The sequence below is a fragment of the Papio anubis genome, chromosome 3, assembly GCF_008728515.1.
Source record: "Papio anubis isolate 15944 chromosome 3, Panubis1.0, whole genome shotgun sequence".
NCBI lineage: Eukaryota > Metazoa > Chordata > Mammalia > Primates > Cercopithecidae > Papio > Papio anubis.
This window is the reverse complement of record NC_044978.1, coordinates 79,194,687-79,212,022: the sequence shown is the minus strand read 5'-3', so window position 1 is coordinate 79,212,022 and position 17,336 is coordinate 79,194,687. Positions and strand designations below refer to the sequence as shown.

The 17,336-nt window shown below is 37.4% G+C and overlaps 1 pseudogene; it reads right to left on the bottom strand.

Moving 5' to 3' along the window:
- Positions 1 to 21: 21 nt before the first annotated feature.
- On the bottom strand, positions 22 to 4,864 carry LOC110743312 (annotated as a pseudogene).
- Positions 4,865 to 17,336: the final 12,472 nt, after the last annotated feature.

Sequence of the window (17,336 nt, the reverse complement as noted above, 5' to 3'; positions counted from 1 at the left end):
TCCCCTCCCATCCTCTCTCGTCTCCTCCCCTCCCCTCCTCTCTCCTCTCCTCTCATCCCATCTCTTTTCCTTTCTTTCAGGCCTGGTTGTCCTTGGTGCTTTCATCACTCAGTGCTTTGTCTAATGAGCTAACAGTTTTCAATTCAGTATTCATTGTGTCAATTAAAAAAAATATCTTTTGCAGACAATTTTGTGTTTAGCTTGAATTTATTTTAGATCAACTTACTTTAAATTAAATGGTTACAAAACTTTTATGTCCTTACTCTGCTATAGATGTCATGCAATTTCATTGCCATGAATTTAAAAGGCCCATAGAAACAGAATACTAAAATACTACCAATATTGGAAATAATATGACTGTATAATGTTACAGACTACTGAGCCAAATGGTGGATATGGAAAGGTGCCTGAATTGTACAAAGGCAGGTTATTTGTCAAGGCAGTTTACTTGGACCATCCTCATCAGATAAATTACTCACTGTCCTCATAATGAAAATCAAGCGAAGCCTGGACTTAATTTTGATGGAGTGAAAAAGCTAGTTGATGATGCGGAGGGGGATACGAATCTCAGGAGAACGCACCTGGATTATTTCTCAGCTTGGTTTTGACACATGGGGTGTGTTGCAAGTAATTTATTACTAATGGTGAAAGCACTAAAATTGCACATGATCTGCCTTCTAAAAATACATACATTTGAGTGTAGTCAAGGTTATCTCGATGATATCATTGCTCTCATGTTCTTACAACTATGTTTTCTTAAGTGAGAGAGAAAGACTGGTGTTAGCAAAAGTAGCAAGGAATGCCACATAATCAATAGCTTGTTTATCAGTATCCCCAGAAACATTGTAGAGAGCAAGCCTAACTAATATGTAGCCAATATATGTGGCAACTAAAAATGATTACAATGTTTTATTTTCAGGAAAAATGTATTTGAGTTTTGTAAAAATTGTGGTATACCAGTGAGAGTATATCACCTGTGAGACTATTATCAATAATATGCTGTTGTATGAAAAATTGTGAGCATTCAAAGCTCTTATGGCCAGAAAAGGGAACCCTGAATAGAGTCAGGCAAATACCCTGGCTTTGAGGAAACTTTAAAAATATTCAAGGAAAAAAATAGTTTTGACTCATGAAATTGAGTCTCAAATAAGATTATGGTTAATGAAGAGAGATTTTTAAAAACCAACAAATAATTCAAATAAAATGGGAGACAGCTCAGGAAAGTCAAATGGTTGTCTATTAATCTCAAATTTCAAATGACATGTTTATAAAATATAAGAAGGGAGAGTAACCAAAGGTGAATGGGGAAATGTAGCAGATGTACTATAAAAGTTCTATAAAGTAAGACCCAAATGAATTGAGGATTTAAAAGAAGGTAAAGATGACCTGTTTTTGAGGAAAAAAAGGTAAAGGTGACCAAAAGGAGCCATGAGGCTTTATTTTATTTTATTTATTTATTTTTCTAGAGATAGGGCCTCACTGTATTGCCCAGGCTGGAGTGCAGTGGCATGATCATGGCTCACTGCAGCCTCAACCTCCTGGCCTAAACCTATCCCCTCACCCTGACCTCTCAAAGGGCTGTGATTATAGCCATTAGCCACTGTATCAGACAGATGCTTTTTTAGGCAAAAAGATCAAGGAGGGGAGAGTGACAACAGCAAGATGTTGAATGGGAGGTCCCAGACTTCATGTCCCTTCAACAAAATGTCCAGCTAACAACTGTCCACAGACAAGAACTTTTGTGAAAAACCCCCTAAATTGGGAATGGGCCTGACACTAGTGTGGACCACAGAACTGGATAAAAACCACATTAAAATGGTAAGAGAAATGGTCTTATTTTGACCACATCTCTCCTCCCTTTTCCCCAAGTTGGCACAGGGCCACACAGAATTCCCCCGGGTCCATGATTCTATTTTGTTTTTCCTTGGGTCATAAAATTTTACTGGCAGATCGTGGAACAGCCAGAGGTAAGTGTCCCTTCCTTCTCATCCTCCTACCCAGAGACACCCTTTAAAGGAAAGCAGAAGCCAGGAGCCTGCCGCCTTAGAGGATCTTGGAGGTGGACAGGTTGTTGTAGTGATCTTCTTGGCCCTCAAGCAGGCTGAGGTAGGTGGTGATCTCCTGCTCCAGCCGCGACTTGATGTCCATGAGCCACTGGTACTCCTGATTCTGCCTCTCACTGTCAGCTAGCACATCGCCCAGCTGAGCTTCGATACTGCTGATCGGCACCTGGATCTGCACCAGCTGAGCTCCAAAGTGCGCTGGTGGCCTTCCAAGGTGGCTTTCATGCTGAGCTGCCACTGCAGCTCAATCTCAAGACCCTGGAGGGTGTGCCACAGGTCAGTGACCTCAGACCTGTACAGCTGGAGCTGCTTTGTGTGGCCAACAACCTCCTGGTTCGGTTCCTCAGTCTGGCTGGTGAACCAGCATTCAGCATCCTTCCGGTTCTGCTCGGCCTTGACCTCATGTTGGCTCTGCATGTCACTCAGGATCTTGGTGGCATCAGCGCCTGGAGCCTAATCCACTTCCACACTGACCTGGCCTCCCATCTGGCCCCTCGGGACATTAATTTCCCCCTCATGGTTCTCTTCAGGTAGGCCAGCTCTTCCTTCAGGCCTTCGGTCTGCATCTCCAGGTCGGTCCTGGCCAGGGTCAGCTAAATGAGCACCCTGTGCAGGCCATTATGTCAGCCTCCACACTCATGAGCAGAGTCTGCTCCCTCTCATACTTGGTTTGGAAGTCATCTGCAGCCAGACAGGCATTGTTGATCTGCAGGACAATCCTGGAGTTCTCATTGACGGCACCAAGAATCTTGTCCCGCAGGTCCTCGAAGGTCTTGTAGTAGTGGCTGTAGTCATGGGAGGGCCTGGGGCCCATGATTTTAAAATGGGAAAACAACAGAGACAGACATCCAGCTTCCCTAGCATTCTGAGGTGCATCCCAGGAAACTCAGACCAGTCTTGCCTTATAGGGGACACTGGAAGTAATGGCATGGTTAGACTGTATGGGGTCAGTTAGAAACAAAAAAAGGAGACAGAGCTCACAGTGACCAGTGTGCAGATCTTGGCAGTAGCTCTGTAGTCCTGCCAGCTGTGGTGCCCAGACAGAGATACCAGCCAACAGCACAGCCCACGTCCAAACCTGGACTGATCACTCCCAGAAGCATGGTGGGAAGTTCAACCTGGCTTTAGTCTCTAGACATCCAGCATCCAAGCCCAGCCTCAGAGCCTATTTCAAGGCCCTGCCTATTCAGGGAGATGCCCACAACATTGCATTTCTTCAAAGCACAGGTGCCAAACCTGTCCGACATGGGAGGCCAAAAAGTGGCTTGATCTGGCCCCAGAGCCCACATTAAGGCACCACCCAAGCAGGGCAGCAAGCCTCAACTGTGCATTTCTATGGCATATAGCCTGTGGTCCCATTTGTCCCAAATGGCAACTTTGCTAACATCAAAACCCAGCCTGCAGCCCTGCCCAGCTGTGGAACCCAAACAGTGATACCACCTAGCCAGGGATATACCCTGTGACCTGGCCTGATCAGGGGCCATCACATTCCTTGGCCATCAGCTTCACCTGATAGCAGAGCCCAGCCAGTGGTCTCACTTCACAGCAGAGCCCAGCCAGCAGCTTCACACAACCTCAAAGCAACAGCAGTGGCCCAGCCAACCAGAGAACTCAACAGCAAGCTCTACCTACTGTGGCCATTACCAGCTGACCTATCCATAATCACAGGGTAGATTAAATAGTGAAAGTCTATCCCTGCCAAAGAACACCTGTAGACTGTAAGAGGTGACTGTCTCCTCAAATATGCAGGCACCAACCCAGGACACAAGGATTATGAAGAATCGGAAAATCATGACACCTCCAAAAGAAACTAATAAAGCTCCAATGATGGACCATAAAGAAAGGAAGATCTATAAAATGACAAAGAACTCAGAATAATCCTTTTAAAGAAGCTCAGTGAACTACACGAATATATTGACAGAAAATTAAATGAAATTTAGAAAACAACCCATGAACAAAATGAGAGGTTTGACAAAAAAATAAAGAAATAGGTACTTTAAAAAAAATAGAAATCCTAGAGATGAGGAATACAATGACTGGACTGAAAACACTGCATAGAATAATTCATCATCAAACTCGGTCAAGACAAAGAAATAACCAGTGATCTCAAAGACAGAACATTTTAAATTATTCAGCCAGAGGAGAAAAAAGAATAAAGAATGCGTACAGGAATCATGCAACACCATCAATAGAACTAACATGCATATAATAGGAATTCAAGAAGAAGAGAGAAAAAAAGTGTCAGAAAGCATATTTAAAGAAATAGTGCCTGAAAACTCTCCAAATTTGGGGGGAAAGATGCCAATATCTAGATATAGGAAGCGCAGGAGTTTGCAATCAATTTGAACTCAAGGAAGAGTTAACCAAGACACGTAATAATAAAACTATCAAAAATGAAAGACAAATAAAAAATTCTGAGAGCAGTACAAGATAACCATATCACATGCAAGGTAGTCTCAATGTCAGTGGATTTCTCAGCAGAAATGAGGGAGAAATAAAAGCTTTCCCAAACAAAGAAAAGCTAAGAGAGCTCATTACCATAAGCTAAGGGAGCTCATAAGGGTACAAAGTTTCAGTTAGACAGGAGGAATGAATTATTTTAGATATAGTGTATAGCATGGTAACTATATTTAATAATAATGTATATTTCAAAGTTGCTAAGACAATAAATTTTAAATGTTCTTGCCACAAAAAAGGTAAGTATTAAAGTGATGGATATATCAATTAGCTTGATTTAATCATTTCATGTTGTATACGTATGTCATAACATCACTTTGTACCCTGTACATATATACACACACACATATATATGCACATATATTACACATGCATATATATACACATACATATACACATATATATACACACATATATACACACACGGTATATATACATACACGGTATATATACACACACACATATATATATACACCCCTTGTGTGTATATATACACATATGTATACACACACACTCAATTATAGTTTTGTCAATCCACGATTTCAAAAAGAACAAGGAAATAAGTCTACTTCCTAGAGATGATGACAGAAGGTATATCAGAGATGAGACAGCATCATTCAATTCCTATTTTTTTCTCCTCTCTTTTCTAGATTGGGTTTTAAATTGAATATGGAGAATAAACTATGAAAAGTAGAAATTGCAGCCCAAGATAAAAGAGGGATTGGCAAGCTAACTCCAAGGTGTTTAAAATGAGACCAGATAAATTATGTACCAGGGTGCAAATAGAATTTCCAGCTATAAACTGTTTGGTAGCCTTTGAAAAGTCATGGCAAATAGGAGAGGTGCCACAAGAAGACAGATGGGTACATTTCATCTTTATTTTTAAGAGAGGAACAGAAAGGATTCAGGAAATTATAGACAACTTGACTCATACCTGCAGATTTAACAATAGATTGTTAAAAATGCTCTAGTTTTTGAGCATTCAGAAATGAATGTTAAGGTCATTAGTAACCAACAAATGTAAAGTAAGGACAAGCTTTGATACACTCATCTGATTTATTTTTTATGAGGTTACTAAGCACATAGATCAATGGATTGCTTGAAAATCAAATTGAAATAGCTAGCAATTGGTATCTTCATGACATGATGGGGCAATATGGCATTGTCTGTTGTCAAGAGTGTCTATTAATGGCTTTATAGTCTCCAGTGGTGTGTCTTTACCCTATTTTATTCAGCATTTTCACCAATGACAAGATGAACATAGAGGCTTCTCAACTTTGTAGAGGACATGAAAGTAGACAGGGTATCTCATTTCAGTGCTTCTCACACTTTCACTGAATATTCCTAACGGAGGGGAAAATAAACACGTACACCTGGAGAAACCAGGACAATTGTCCTAAGTGGCTGCCAGAAGAGAGACATTTCTATAAATTTTATCTTATTTAAACATTATGTAAATTTTACATTCTATGCCATGATTTTTTTAAATATAAAATAATGCTCCCTCTAGTCAATTTTATTTCTCTAGGTAAAACTGGCACTTCTGTGTCTTTGAATATCTCCCATATTCTCCCAAAGTGCTGGGATTCCAACAAATGTTTTGCCATAGCTGTAAGCCTGTGGGTATGGAGAGCAGGAGCAGGAAGGCTTGAGAGACTATAAGAAAGAGAAGAGGAGAGCTTAGGACATATGCAAAGCACAAACAAAATTACACCCAGAAGGTGAAAACCAAACCAGTGCCAATATACTGAACAAAGGCCTGAGACTTGGTAATCTGTAGCATGGCCTACAGGGAAGGGGCATGAAAGGGAGAGGACCAGAGTCGGAAGCCCTGGAAAAGCATTGCTACTAGGGGAAAAGGAGTTAGAGAAGGTGTGATGCCCTTCAAAGACATGACAATAGGAGAGAAGAAGGAAGGAAAATGGAGAAAATTAAGTCCAAAGTATGGACATTGAGCATTTAATACAATTAATTGTAGATCAAGACTAAAACAAGAGTGGTCATATGGGTAGAAGAATAATATATATACATTATTTATACATACTGACAGAGTGGAAAGAATGCACCTAAAAAATGGGAAGAGAAGAAAGTCAGGAATAGGAGAGTGGAAAAAATAATTGCCTGCTGTATAAGTAATATGAGATAGTCAAAAATACTATTTAAAAATTATAGACCACACCAAAGAACATGTACATATACATAACGGAGTACTATTCGGCCATAAAAATAATGAGATCCTGTCATTTGCAACAGCATGGATGGAACTGGAAATCATTATGTTGAGAAAAATAAGCCAGACACAGAAAGACAAACATCACATGTTCTCACTTATTTGTGGGATTTAAAAATCAAAACAATTGAACTTGTGGACATAGAGAGTAGAAGGATGGTTACCAGAGGCAGGGAAGCATAGTGGGGGGATGGAAGAGAGGTAGAGATGGTTAATGGGTACAAAAAAAGTTAGATTGAATAAAGACCTACTATTTGAAAGCACAACAGGGTGACTATAGTCAATAATAATTTAATTGTACATTTGAAATAACTAAAAGAGTATAATTGGATTGTTTGTAACACAAAGGAAAAATGCCCTGCAGGGATGGTTGCCCCATTCTCTATGATGTGATTATTAGGCATTCAAAGCATCTCATGTACCCCATAAACACACATACCCTCTATGTACCCACAAAAATTAAAAATTAAAAAAACTATAGACCCAACAGTAAAGTGCTAGAAAAAAAAGAGAATGAAAGACACTATAAGAGACACTAAAACAATGAGAACATAATGCATCGCTTCCTAAAACCCAGGTTAAAACAAAGACAAGCAAGATATCAAACAGAGAAAGAATAAAACTATCAGTCTTTAAACATAAAGAAAAGATCAAGCAAAACATATCAGGTTAGTTATAAGATTAAGAAAATTAGGCTGCCATCAGACTTCTTAAAAACGACACCTAAACTAAGGTAACAGCAGAACTGCATTTTTAAATTGAGGAGTATTCTCAAAAATAACTAGCCTGTATTCTGTAAAAATATCTGTGTCATTAAGCATTTTAAAAACGCTGGGAAATTGTTCCAGATTAAAGGAGACTAAAGACTAAATAACGAGTAAGTAACATGTTAACCTGGACAGGAGGGGAAGAATGTAAAAAGGACATTATTGAGATAATGGAAAATATTAACATAAGAATGACTGATTAGGTAAAAGTATTATATCAATGCTAAATTTCTTGAATTTAACAACTGAGATTATGTAAGATAATGAAGGAATATTCAATATTCATATTCTTAAGAGAGGCACACATAGTATTAAAAAATAAAGGAGCAAATGCAATCTATGCTGACTATAATGAGGCCTTGATTTTTTGATGTATTATGATGTATGCAACTTCATTTTAGTATATATTTGGAGACAGCAAGAGATTAATATTGTAAATGTAGCAAAATCTTAACAACTGGTGAATCTGGGTAAAGGATATTTTGGAACTCACTTGCAACTTTTCTGTGAGTTAGAAATTATTTCAAAGTAAAAAAAAAAATTATTAAAAAAGGATAGTAGATCAAATACTAAAATGAAGTTAGGAAATAAAAACCCTGCTCAAGCCTCATCTCTAAATTGTAGATAGAAATCTGTTATAAAACTATTTTTGTTCAGTTGGCGATGCTTATGATTTTTATAAGCATGTTCCACATGTTCAACATGTACTGGAGAAAAGCACCAGCACCTTGATGAACATGATTAGATCAGGGTCCTTAGCTTGTTAAAGAAAAACTAACTTTGAAGGAGAAGTAGTGAAAATTGAAAAATTGAAATTCGATATTAATGTAATTAAGGTGCATCTTTAATTTAATGGTGCACATGTATTATCAGAATATGACTACTTCAGACAGGCAGGCAATTTTGGTATTTGCTTAAACATAATCTACGCCATTTAATAGCCAATGTCCAAACACAGCAGCTGATTCTCTTTCTTCTGGACAAATGGAGTCCTTAACCCTGGGATATACTTATAAACTCAACATTTATTGAGTTAACTTCCCTTAGGACTCCATCACACCCCACCCATGCCCACACACACCTGCCAATCCTGATATCATTTTACCCTTGGCAGAATCTTATTTCACTCTAGCAATGTGCACATTTGTAAAATGGAACATCTAGGGTTTTCATTTTCAAAGCATTGCTCAAGAGGTGTGTCCCACATCTTGGCTTTTAAAAATATATGTGTGTGTCTGTGTGTGCATGATTGCATGCCTGCAAGACAGTCTGCTTCTTGATAAACTGGCCCTGTAGTCATCTCTTGGAGTTCAAATAGATTTCTTGATGTATGGCTATAAGTTTATTGACTGTGATCACGTTTTAGAGACCAAACTCTCGGAAGGAAATGACCACATCTGTCGATTTACTAAAACAACATGTGGTTGTTTCACACGTGTTACCACAATGACCAAGGAACTAAAGTATTTGGAGAATGCATTTTTATGGTTCTGATATTCACTCATAGTTTTGACTAGTCTGAGCCAAATTATTATCATTTTTTACTTGGTGGCACAAAAAAGTCCTTATCAAGGATAATCGAAGGTTAAAATGGATTAGTTGTTTCCTCATCAAAAAATCAAGGCCTCATTATAGTCAGCATAGATTGTATTCCTTGATTTGTTCATTCATTGATTCACCTATTCACTGGGAAGATACTTTATGTACTCGTAATTACTGGAGGCTGAAAAAGAAAAAATAATGTTGGGCTCCTTTTTAAGCCAATTATATACAACTGGTTTGCTTTGTAATGCAAAAATTACTAACCATGAATTTTACATAATTAATTAACAGCTGAACACAGCATAGAGAAAGAGCTCAAAAAATATTTGCTTGATATAATTCCATACACTGCATTAGCCTTTGTCAGGTTCAGCCCTTAAGCTTGTAGGCCCCACAGTGAGGCTGTTTGAAGGGTCTACTTCCTTTTGAAGGGGCCCATGTATTCTTGGGAGTGTGCAAACGCAGGGACATGGGCTACAGTATCACGGACGGGAGGTATTTGTTTTGTTTTTCCAAAATGGAAACATCTTTTTTATGTTTGGAGATTGTTAATGTATGAATTTTTTTCAAGCAACTTAGAAATGCATATAGTCAAAAGTTCTTATTTGTTCCATCTGCCACTTCTCCTAAAGATAATAACAATTAGTAATTTGTATATAGCTTTCTAGACTTTTAAATTCAAATAAACATTTTTTACATTAAATGAGATGAAATTACATATTGTTCTGAAATTGGCTTTAAAAAAATAGCAATATATTGAGGGCATCATCCCATGTCAGTAGATAAAGACCAACTTCATCCCTTTACAATTTTCTCTAATAAGGATGAAGCACATTACTTTAGCCAAGTTCCTATTGATGAATAATGAGGTTGCTTCCATATTTTTGATATTATAAAGAATGCTCCAGTGAATATCCTAATTTGTTCATCTTTGCCTGCATGTCCTGTTTTCTCAGGATAAACCCCTAGACAGGATTGTTGAGTCAAAGTGTATTTAAAAATTGTAGTACGTATTTTCAAACTATTCTCAGCTGAAAGATTGGACTCCAGTAGTGCATTAAAGTGTCTGTTTCCCACACCATTGAAATCACTGACGTTATCAAATCACAGGCCGTCAGATAAGTACTCAAACACTTCTTCATTATTTCAATTTCAATTTCTTTTTTTTGCTGAGATCAAATATCTATTGTGGTTGTTTATGCTTCTTTGTGAATAGTTTATTTAGAGACTTTACACATTTTTCTATTGGGTTAGTAATCTTTGCCTTTTTAGTTTGTAAAAACATTGAACTCTTAAGGATATTAACTCATCATCTACTATATATACTGCAAGTATTCATCCCCTGTTTTTCATTTGTCTTTCAGCTTTTATTTATGAAGTTTTGAATAAAGAAGTTTTACATTGTTGTGTAGTATCAGTTCATATTACTCTTATGGTTTGTAGCCTTATTATCGTGCTTGAAAAGGTCTCCTCATCCTGAAACTGCTTACATATTCTACAAATGTTTTGGACTTTTCATAATTGTATTTTACTTTGGAGTTTCTAATCTATATAAAAGTTAATTTATGTATGATATGAAATACAGTGCAAATATAATGCCAAACGGGGTGAATTTAAATTAACTTCGTTTGTAAATTTAAAAATATTTTTTGGAACTATACAGTAGAAAGATCAGATTTGTATGAAATGTAATACATTTACAGTGAGTGTTAGGGAAAATAATATAGCTGAGAAAAACATACCTCTCTGATTATCTCAGTCATCTCTGAGGTGAACTGATCGCGAGGGTTACTACTTATGAGTTGTGGAACACCGAATCACAAGACGGATATATGATCTGCTTAGGTAATCTGCATTGTGGGATAAGTGAATGACATGTTTTTGGCCATTTAGACGAAACATTCTATACATTCTAAGAATTATTGAGGGGGTGGAGTTCCATTGTTTTTTTTTTTTTTTCTCTAAAGCAGAGTTCTCAATCTTAAATTTTCCATTGGAATCGCTTGCTTTTATTTTATTTTATTTTATTTTATTTTATTTTATTTTGCAATCAACTTTCTCAGGTTGAAGTGATTACTTGCTTTTAAAAATGCTCCTGCCAGACCCTGGAGATTCTGATTTTATTGGTCAGGGCCTAGCCATCTCAGATTTTAAAAGCTCCCCAGGCGATTATATAGTGCATGGCTAAGGTTGAGAACCTCTGCCTTAAAGATTCCTAATGATGTCTATCTGATATTATTTGCTAAAAGTTTAACCATGATTCAAGTAATATTTCTCTAAATTTCAGTGCTAAGGCCTTCCCATCCTGGGCCATAATCCATTGTTCTAAGGAAACCACTAGGACCTTGGTATTGGGTTGATAAAATCTACACACTCTTCTAAATACATTTGAATCTACACAATGGATTTAAGAGAACTGAAGAACTGGTCAGTCTAATAAAAGTTTTCAGAATAATTTCCCATGACAGTGAATTTATTAATTTGTTTTATAAGTATTACTTTCTACTACGATTTAATTGCACATTCAAAATGGAAAACTTTTGCAAGAGCTTTGTAAGGCAAAATGTTAACATGAGTGTGTTCATTTTTCATTTTCCTTTTTAATAAAGCAACATAACAACATACCAATTATGGATTCTAGAGCCCCTGTTGGCACACAGTTTTCCTTACTTTCATGCAGGTGAATTACTCAAAGCCAAGTGTTAGACTACCAGAGCACAACTTGCTTTAGATTTACTGAACTAAATATCCAACAGACTTTTGCTCAACATAAGCAGCATAAAACAAACACATGCAATCTAAGGGGATCTCAGGTGAAACATTCCCTTGAGCATCAGCTGTACATTCTTGGTGCCAGGTAGTAAACGTCATTGGGGAAATAGCTGTGAATATCATTCTTTCTGTACCTGAGAAATGTCACCTTCTCAGGAATGCAATTAACTGAGTGTTCAGGAACATAAAAAAGCATGTGAAATAAACTGGTGGGTGCTGAAAATTTTCCTTTCTTCATTTCAAAATAAATAGCATGTTTATAGCAAACTAAGTAAAAGGCCTATTATTGGGTTTTGGTGAACCTGGTGTTCTCTAACTCTTGATTTGTTTCCTTTATAATCAGTAATTTCCAAGTGAATGTTAAGTAAGGGTCAGTAAGTGTGAATTACCCCAAGCTATGTGGTGTGTTGGAAAAAATAAGATCAAGGGGTCATCAAATGAAGTTCTAGTTTAAAATAAATTAATTCTAGCACAGATCAATTTGTTTAGATATTGTCCAGCCAGAAAATTCATTCCTATGACCTGAGCCAAAGTCTTCTGACTTTGTGCTTAGTTGGCCTCCTCCTTGTCCCTCCCATCCAAGAACAGCACGGACAGCTGTGACCCAAAACAGGGTGTGTCTCTGGCTATGGGACTTAGATGCCAAACTCTAGATTTTCTCTCCCATCATGGCATTTGAGGTTGAGATCCACATGTTGGCTTTGCTTCCTGGGCAGCTGGGAGGTTGTACAGGGTCACAGGGCTTCTCACAGGGGTGCACTGCTTCCCCTTCCCACTGGCCTAATTTCCCTCTAGGGTAGAAGTGACACATTTCTGTTCCCCTTGCAGATTGCTCAAAAGTTTCCAAATGATCAGGTGGGTTTTTGCCTTGGACTGATGCTGTATTTTGGGGACAATTTCCACAAGGGAGAGGCACTTTACATAACCATCAGCCTTGTGTAGGCTATTATTGCAGCGTTTTTCAAAACTATTTGCCAACGAGTTGATTTTTTGAGTCTTTATGTTTGTATATACACACAAACACACGCACACGTGCTACAAGATGTTATTTTCTGCTTCTTTTCACTTTTAACCCACTGGTCATTCACTTATTGACTTGACAAAGACATACTGAGTGCCTGCTCTGTTGCAGACAGTGTCTCTGGATTGACAAAATGTCTGGTCATATGACTTAGGAATATGGCAGAAGCACTTTGGAGAAGTTTCCTCTGAGATCATTTACTTTGAATGAAAAAATAAGGTGGTCATCAAGCAGTAATATATTTTCAGGACTCAAAAAAAAAATAAGTGGGATTTTTTTTTTTTTTTGAGACGTAGTCTTGCCCTCTCGCCCAGGCTGGAGTGCACTGGCGTGATCTCAGCTCACTGCTAGCTCCGCTTCCTGGGAGCCATTCTCCTGCCTCAGCCTCCCGAGTAGTTGGGACTACAGGTGCCCACCACCACGGCCGGCTAATTTTTTGTAGTTTTAGTAGAGGGTGGGTTTCACCGTGTTAGCCAGGATGGTCTCGATCTCCTGACCTCATGATCTACCCGCCTTGGCCTCCCAAAGTGCTGGGATTACAGGCGTGAGCCACCGCGCCCGGCCAGAGTGGGAAAATTTTAAGATACAGGCTCTTTTCCCAGCACAAGCCTTCTCAGTTGTGTGATTTTGAGTTAATCTGAAGGGTTTGGTGTAGTTTCATTTGTTCTTGGAGTACTATAGGAATCAGGTTCCTATGCTGAAACTACACCAAACCCTTCAGATAAATGTCAAGGCTATCTTACATGTTTGTTGAATCCAGAAGATCCTATGGCTGTCATATATAAATTATCAGTGATATAATCATAAAGGATTTCTAACTTTTAATTTGATTTTATGATTTTTGTACTCCTCTCTGTAAATGTAGGAGATAAGAAATTGTTTTTCTCCATAAATGAAAAAAATCTTCAATTTATAGCCCAAAGACATGTCTTTGTCTTTGAATCCCTATGCCAATATTACCCTCTTGGGGCTATGTTTTCTGCCACTCTCAGGACTAGGCATTTATGTTTTCCTGAAAAAATGGTGACTCATGAGACCAACTCTTCTCATTGAAGACTCAAATGTGGTAAGATTGCTATCAATGAAACTTTCCACATGGAAACTGGTTTAAAACATTTATAATGATCAGGGAAATGCAAATCAAAACCACAATGTGATACCACTTTACTCCTGCAAGAATGGCCATAATCAAAACATCAAAAAATAGTAGATGTTGGTATGGATATGGTAAAGGGAAACATTTCTACACTGCTGGTTGGAATGTAAACTAATACAACCACTATGGAAAACAATGTGGAGATTCCTTAAGGAACTAAAAGTAGAACTACCATTTGATCCAGCAATCCCACTACTAGATATCTACCCAGAAGAAAAGAAGTCATTATATGAAAAAGATAGTTGCACATACACGTTTATAGCAGCACAATTCACAATTGCAAAAATGAGGAACCAACCCAAATGCCCATCAATCAACAAGTGGATAAAGAAACTGTGATATATATATATATATACAATGGAATACTACTCAGCCATATAAGGGAATGAATTAACAGCATTTGCAGTGAACTGGATGAGATGGGAGACTATTATTGTAAGTGAAGTAACTCAGGAATGGAAAATCAAACATTGCATGTTCTCACTCTTAAATGGGAACTAAGCTATGAGGATGCAAAGGGATAAGAATGACACAATGGACTTTGAGGACTCAGAGTGAAAGGGTGGGAAGGGAGCGAGGTATTAAAGACTACAAATTGGGTTCGGCGTATATTGCTCGGGTAATGGGTGCACCAAAATCTCAGAAATCACAACTAAAGAACTTGGTCATGTGAACAAACACCACCTGTTCCCCAAAAACCTATGGAAATAAAAAAATTTAAAAATATACAACTGCATTATATTATTTTAACACTTACTTGAATATAAGAAAAACACTTAACACTATAAAACCAACAAACTTGACAGAAAGTGATGGAAAGTCTCATGTTGAAGAGATACAGTGGTGGGCTAACTCCAGATGTTCTCAAAGGAGTTTTGAAAGAAATACTTTAATACATCCATACATACATATCAAAAAATAGACAGAAGGGAAACTAGTTAAGTAAGGTAGAAATAGAAAACGATCATACAAAATAAAACTGATTAAGCACGTGTATTACCAATATATCCCTACTTTCAATCATTATGTTAAGTAAACATCTATTTTTTTAGTCATTGTCTGGGGAAAAGTGTCCTGTTGAGGCTTTGTGTTTCTCTTCCTATGCTGCACATATGTGATGTGTTGATAAAAAATTAATTTGCTGGCCAGGCACAGTGGCTTAGGCCTATGATCCTAGTACTTTGAAAGGCCAAGGCAGAAGGATCAGTTGATGCCAGGAGTTCAAGACTAATGTGGGCAATCTCTACACAAATTAAAAAAAATTAGCCAGGCATGGTGGCGTGTGCCTGTAGTCCCAGCTTAAGTCTCATATTAACTTAATTACAATGGGCAATATAGAGACTTGAAATTTTAAGCCATACATCCTCTGGAGAATATTTTTAATCTTAACACCTCAATTTTTAAAGAGAATGTTTGTTTTTGACTCAGAATGTTCTTAATGTGAACTATCAGGACTAGGTTATAGAACCCTTACATATATGAAGTCTTGAATTCTGCATGAAATTTTTAGTAGTTTAGCTGTGACTCAGCTAGAAGTAGGAGAACACTCTAAAGAGTCTGATATGGTTTGGCTCTGTGTCCCCACCCAAATCTCATGTTGAATTGTAATCCCCAGTTTTGGGGGAGGGACCTGGTGTGAGGTGATTGGATCATGGGTGCAGATTTCCACCTTGCTGTTCTCATGATAGTGAGTGAGTTCTCATGAGATCTAGTTGTTTAAAAGTATGTAGCACCTCCCCCTTCACTCTCTCTGTCTCCTTCTCTGCCATGTGAAAATTGTGCCTGCTTCTCCTTTACCTTCTGCCATGACTGTAAGTTTCCCAAGGTATCCCCAGTCATGCCTCCTGTGGAACTGTGAATAAATTAAACCTCTTTTATTTATAAACCACCCAGTCTCAGGTATTTCTTTACAGCAATGTGAGAATGGACTAATACAGTCTGCCTTTAAAATGTTTTTTCTACTGGTTTGATCACCAATATCCATGTTTTGCTGTTTAAAGAGAAATTATTTATCAGAGCTCTAGAGCTAGAACAAAGCAAGTTTTATTAATCTGGGTTCCACCAATTAAGTCTGCAAAATTATTTATTTGTTTGGAATGGCTTTACTGTTGCATTGTTTATACAGAAAAATTTTGCTACTTTGCAAATTAGTATGCAAAAGTTTGTAGTGTCTTATTTATCTATTTAAAATCCATTTTTTTTTGAGAAAAGTAAAGGTCTCAAACTTCTCAATTTAATTCTGTATTACCAGATGTTGTTAATTATGGATACGTTGTTACGCTCTCCTCTTTTTCTTCCATGTAAGTTTTAAAATATATTTTTATTATGACTCTTATTTCATCGTATTACAGTATCTAGCACATGTCTTTTCCCTCTTAGATAAGGCACGATTGAATTGGGTCTTACTCAGTTTTTTAAATCTAGAGTAGTGCTTTGCATAAATAAATATTTGTTGAGTGAATAACATTAACTCAATAACAATAAACGTTTGTGAGTGCTTTCAATAAATATTTGTTGAGTGGATAAAGGACAGAATGATGACTAGTCTCCATCTGAAGAGACTCTGTGAGGTAAAGGGGAGTGTGAAATGGTAACAGACTGCAACTAGGAGTCCCAAGGTGACAGTTTTACCATTAAGGGAAGAGTAGATAGTTTGGTAGTGAAGGCAAGGAAAGTAAACTTGACTTTGCAAAAAATTAGGTTAATTCTTCCTAGGTTAATACTTCCAACTCCTAGGAAGTATTTAGAGAGTTCTGAGGTGTTTTCAGTTATCAGAATGATTGTGCGGGGTGGGGGTTGTCTGACTGGCAATTATTGGTAGGGAGACAGGAATGTTAGATGTCCCCATGTATGAGAAAGTCCCACACATAAAGAGTTTCTCAAATCTCAAACAGCCCCTGGATATTCTGCTGGATTTTCAGGCTAATGGGGCACATTTTTGTGTGATTATCTGAGCCTAGACCAGTGTTTCTCAAACTTTAATAGGCCTATGAACCACTTGGGAGCCTTTGTGTAGTGAAGAGGTTTTTTTTTTTTTTTTTTTTTTTTTGTATTTTTAAATTGATATATCATAGATGTATATATTTTTGAGGTACATGTGGTGTTTTAATACATGTATACAATATGGAATGATCAAGTCAGGTAACTGGGATGTCCATTAACTGCAACATTGATCCTCTCTTTGTGTTGGGAACATTACAATTCTTCTCTTCTAGCGATTTTGAAATCTACAATAAGTTATTACTTACTATAATTTCCCTACTGTATTATTGAATATTAGAACTTATCCTTTCTATCTACTTATATTTATGTAATGAAGATTCTAATT